General features: G+C 47.3%; 1 non-coding gene across 1 annotated transcript; it reads right to left on the bottom strand.

Moving 5' to 3' along the window:
• Positions 1–3,798: 3,798 nt before the first annotated feature.
• LOC129403059 (small nucleolar RNA SNORA51) lies at positions 3,799–3,927 on the bottom strand. Its single transcript, XR_008629048.1, has one exon. It is a non-coding gene; the product is annotated as a small nucleolar RNA SNORA51 (small nucleolar RNA).
• Positions 3,928–5,459: the final 1,532 nt, after the last annotated feature.

Raw genomic sequence — 5,459 nt, 5'->3', positions numbered from 1 at the left:
AGCTTAACAAGGCTGTCTGTTAGACAGATCCTCACCCCCACCTTCCCTCTGAAGATAAAAATGGCCTCCATCTTCCTGGCGGATACCTTTTTTTTTTTTTAATGCTGTGGGAAATTTTATTGGCCTGCAGTGAATCTGTATGATATTTTGGGTGGGATGATTCTTTTTTCTTTTTCTTTTTTTTCTTCTTTTTTTTTTAAATTTAATCATCATGAGATAGAGCATTACAAAATTGTTCATGATTGTGTTTCAGTCATACAGTGTTCTAACACCCATCCTTCCACCAGTGTAACTTCCCAGCACCAGAGTCCCCAGTTTTCAAGCTACCCTCCAATCTTTTCAAGCTACCCCCACCCCAGCCTGCCTGTATGGCAGGCACCTCCCTTCTCTCTCTCTCTCTCTCTCTCTCTCTCTCTCTCTCTCTCTCTCTCTCTCTCTCTCTCTCTCTCCAGTTTTCATCTCCTGTTTCCAGGAATCAAGGGAGGTCAGGGAGCTATTCTTTTTTTTTTTTTTGCTTTTTGGGTCACACCCGGCGATGCACAGAGGTTAGTTTCTCCTGGCTCTGCACTCAGGAATTACTCCTGGTGGTGCTCAGGGGACCATATGGGAGCTGGGAATCGAACCCAGGTCGGCCTCGTGCAAGGCAAACGCCCTACCCGCTGTGCTATTGCTCCAGCCCCCAGGGGGTTTTTCTTGAGCCTGTAATTTCTCAGGTACGTTTAACTCAAAGTAATCAATATGCCAAATGGGGCATGTCTTGGGGAGACCTACTCGAAACCAACTCCCAAGTTAAAGGTGTTTGCAGGTGCCCGGGGGCTGGAAAGATCGGATAGCAGGTAAGGCATCGCATACGGCACCCCTCCGAGCCCCTTTAGCAGTAACCCCGGAACACGGAGCACAGCCAGGTGTGGCCACCTAACAAAAACAAAAACAAAAACAAAAAGGTCCCACGGGCCTCTGATTGGCCCCCAAGGTCATATCAAGGTCATTGACCCAGGTGTCTGGGAAGGAACATTCTGGCAGGTATAGCGTTATTAAAGCCCCTGGAACAGAAATTGCTTCTCCCCAGCACACACCCAGGCCACAATTAAATGCATCCTCTGCCCTCTGCAGCTGCCCACCCTGGAGAACTCGCCAGAACAAGTGACAGTTAATCATGTCGCAAAACCCACTCGAGCCAAAACCTCTGAAACCGACAATCTGTCGTCTGCTCCACAGTCATTTACGCATTGCGATTTCTCTTTTCATTTGTAACTATTATAGACATTAAAATAATATGAAAGGGGATCTCGAAAGAAAAATAAGTTCACCTCAATTCATCCGTGCTGGGTCTCCGTGTTCCCTGCAGGCGGTCTTCAGAGCTCAGTATTTTATATACTCCTAATTACACGTGGGCAATTTTGTATCCTGTCATCTTCAATGAATGTGACATTATCAGCATTCTTCCTTGGGGTTATGTCATCGCAACCTTCAATTGCAGCATAAAATTTTACAGGATAAAAAGCCGTGATTGATGTAGCTATTCTGATTCTGGATAATTTATGACAGATCTTTTTTTCACATTCATCCTTCCATAAGGATCCCATAGTAATCAACATCTTGAGGTGACAATATTGCAATATTAGACAAGTATTTCTCGGGATCAACTTCCAGGAAAGAAGGGGATTGTTGTGTGAAGAGGAATAAACATGTTTATGGTTTCTGAAACCAGACAACCTTCTTTTCTCTCCTGAGCTATGGCCCTTTGTAAAGGATAGGTCTGTATGTCACACAGTCTGGGAGCTCAAGATGACACCGGAAATGGTCCATTAAGCTGGCGGTCTGAGAAGGCTCTCTATTTTATCGTAGTTAAGCTAACCTGATTACAATAATGTGGATGTTTATGCTTTCATTTTGTTGTTTGGGGCCAACCTTGCCGTGCTCAAGGCCTACTCCTGGCTCCATCTCAGGAATCACTCCTGGTGGTGCTTGGGAGACCGTATGAGGGGCCAGGGATGAACCCAGGTCAGCTGCTTGTAAGGCAAGAGTCCTATCTGCTGTTCTATTGCTCCAGCCCCGATGTTTATGCTTTTGGTGTACAAAGTTCCAAAGGCTCTGTCCTATGTCACCTCTTTCCACTTCTTCCTCCCCACAATTTTGCCCCACTGCTTGGTAACCTCAATTTTGTCACCAAAGTCTAAAGAATCGTTGACCTTAGTGACTGTCTATAATGAATTGTTGGCACTAGAAACTTGCTTTCCCCCTGCTGTGCATCACAGAAGAATGAGGTCATCCTGTATTTGTACTTGCTCTGGCTTATTTCACTCAACATGACGCCCCCCTCAAGCTTCTTCCAAATTGTATAAAAATACAGGATCTCATCTTTACATATGGCTGAATAGTATTCCGTTGTGTGATAGCCCAAAACTTCTTTAGCCACTCTCCTGTTGTCGTCTATCTGGATTTCCGCCCCTGCCTGCCTGCCCCATCTTGGCTATTGTAAACAGTGCTGCAATAAATAAAGGTGTGCTTAGAATTTTCATTTTGGTTTTGGGCCACCCCTGGAAGTGCTCAGGATTTACTCCTGGCTCTGGGCTCAGGGATCACTCCTGGTAGTGTTCAGGGGAACCATATATGGTGACAGGGTCTGGACTGAACCAGGGTCAGCTCACATGCCAGCGCCCTGGTTATGATATCTCTCTGGGCCCATGGCGTATATATTGTTCTAGGTTAATGTTTTTGTGTTCTTGCATTAGTTACCAAATAGCAGCATCTCTGGGTCACATGGTGATTCCATTTTTAATTTTTTGAACAGTCGCCATACTGTTTTCCAAAGAGAATGCACTATTGCCAGAGCAATAGGACAGTGGGTAGGGCACTTGCCTTGCATGCACTTGACTCAGGTTTGAGCCCTGGCCACACATATGACCCCTCAAACACCACCAGAAGTGATTCCTGAGGGCAGAGTCGAGAGTAACCCCTAAGCACAGCAGCTGTGCCCCCTCCCCCCAAAATACAAAGAGAGTGAAGCAGACAGCAGCTCCCCAACATTGAATAAGCTCCCTTTTCACTGCATCCCTACCAACACTGATTATTCCTGGACTTTTTGAGTTATGATGCTATTTATTCACCCATTGTCATTTTGATTTGCATTTGATGGGACTTTTTATACTCTTTATTTCTGTCTTTTAAAAATAAATTAGCTCATGCAAGGTATATTTTCTGATAATAGAATTAATATAATTATTATTATGGGCTGGAGCAATAGCATAGCAGTTGGGCATTCGCCTTTCATGCAGCTGACCCATGTTGGTGTTTTTTTTTTTGGGGGGGTCACACCCAGCGATGCACAGGGGTTACTCCTGGCTCTGCACTCAGGAGTTACCCCTGGCGGTGCTCAGGGGACCATATGGGATGCTGGGAATTGAACCCGGGTCGGCTGCGTGCAAGGCAAATGCCCTACCCACTGTGCTATCACTCCAGCCCCTGACCCATGTTGGATTCCTCCGCCCCTCTCAGAGAGCCTGGCAAGCTACCGAGAGTATGGAGCCCACACAGCAGAGCCTGGCAAGCTACCTGTGTGTATTGGATATGCCAAAAACAGTAACAATAAGTCTCTCAATGAGAGATGTTACTGGTGCCCGCTCAAACAAATTGATGAGCAACGGGATGACAGTGATAGTGACAGTGAGTTATTATTATAAATCAACAACAGAAAAATACCACAAAATTTTCTATTTAGAAATTAAACAATACTTTTCATTCCATGAATAAATAGCAGGAAATTTTCCTATGAAAACTTAGAAAAAAAGATTTTTCCCATGTCCCTCCATTCCCAGTACAGACCCAGCGAAGGGCAGGGCTGAGGTGTATACGGGTGGGCTCACTGTGTCTCCCCTCCCTATATAGTCTTGCAAAGGACACAGCCTTGGGAGGGCCCAAGAGGCCTGGAAGATGCTTTGAGCAAAGTTTTTGGAGAGAAATCTTTTGTGTAAACACTTAAAACAAACAAAAGAAACAGCTTACATCAATAAGCTAAGCTACCACTTCAAGAATGTAGGAAAGGAAAGAATAAAAACCGTCTGATCCTATCAATAGATGCAGCGATAGCATTTGGCAAGATCAAAACTACCATCTCCGCTTATGCCTTTTCCTGCTGAGAAGGAGCCGATGTTCATGTGACGTGGGGTAGAAATCGCCTGTTGCTCTCCTGCGGGCTGAGGGAGAATGCATCAGGTTTCGAAGCTGGAACTGAATCACGGGCTGAATCAATGGCATCATTGTTTCCCAGGCCCAGTTGCCAATCCCGAGGTATTAAAATAGGGAAAGCAGGGAACCATTTACCTATTTGGTGCCGTTTCCGGGGCACCCGCCGGGCTGCTTCGGGCAACAAACCCTCGTTTGTTTCCTAGTCCCTGACAATTTCAGCTGGGGCGCGTGATGCCTTGGTTCCCAGAGCCCAGCCTCTCCCAAACCCAAGAAGCGCCTGCTTTGGCTGTCGCCGCTCATTTGCATTCGGTGTGCCTCAGTCTCAGAGGGGTTTCATTTCCGACGGAGCTGAAGACTCAAAGACTGGGAAAGGGAAACCGCTACCAGTGCTGGAAACTCAGGGGAAACTAGGGGCTCAGGCCGCCACCGGGTTGAGCCTTGCAGAAAAAACCTGCATTAAACTTGAACGACAGGTAAAGCAAGTCTTTCTGTGAAACTGAAGCCACAAGACACAGACCCAGGGCACGGAAGGGGGAAGCGAACAGCTTTCCCGGAGAAGCTCCTGGGGGCTGTCTGGAGCGAGCCTGCCACAAGCCATTCAGAGTGAACTGGGCCTGGATTCTCTAACCTTCCAGAACCATCCACAAAGTCATCCAGAATGAAACAGGCCTGAATTTTTTTTTTTTGGGGGGGTCACACCTGGCGATGCACAGGGGTTACTCCTGGCTCTGCACTCAGGAATTACTCCTGGTGTGCTCAGGGGACCATATGGGATGCTGGGAATTGAACCCAGGTCAATCACGTGCAAGGCAAATGCCCTACCTGCTGTGCTATAGCTCCAAGCCCCAGGCCTGAATTCTTGAACCTTCCAGAACCATCCACAAAGCCATCCAGAATGAACAAGGCCTGGATTCTCGAACCTTCCATCCTTGAACCATCCAGAATGAATCAGGCCTGGGATCGAGAGGCAAGTGAGAGCAGAGCATGTCCAGAAAAGAACCCAGTACCCCCAAAAGGCCGTGTCAAAGGGACAAGAGTGCTTGGTGGAACCCCACCCCCTCCACCTGGCCGTTGTGTGGCTTCGTAGCGAGGCAGCCGCATCCCTGGGTGTGAAAGAGACGAAAAAGCTCAGGCGGCCCCCGTGACTTTCATTCTTGTTTTTCTCTGAAATAGCTGGAGACCGAGCATGCAGATTCTGAGTCATCCTTGCTCCCTTCAGATGTGGCGACCCGGGAGGAATGTTCCCCACCAGGTAAGTGGAGGCTCCACCC

This window comes from Sorex araneus, chromosome 2, assembly GCF_027595985.1.
Source record: "Sorex araneus isolate mSorAra2 chromosome 2, mSorAra2.pri, whole genome shotgun sequence".
NCBI classification, from domain to species: Eukaryota; Metazoa; Chordata; class Mammalia; order Eulipotyphla; family Soricidae; genus Sorex; species Sorex araneus.
This window is presented reverse-complemented; position numbering and strand designations above follow the sequence as displayed.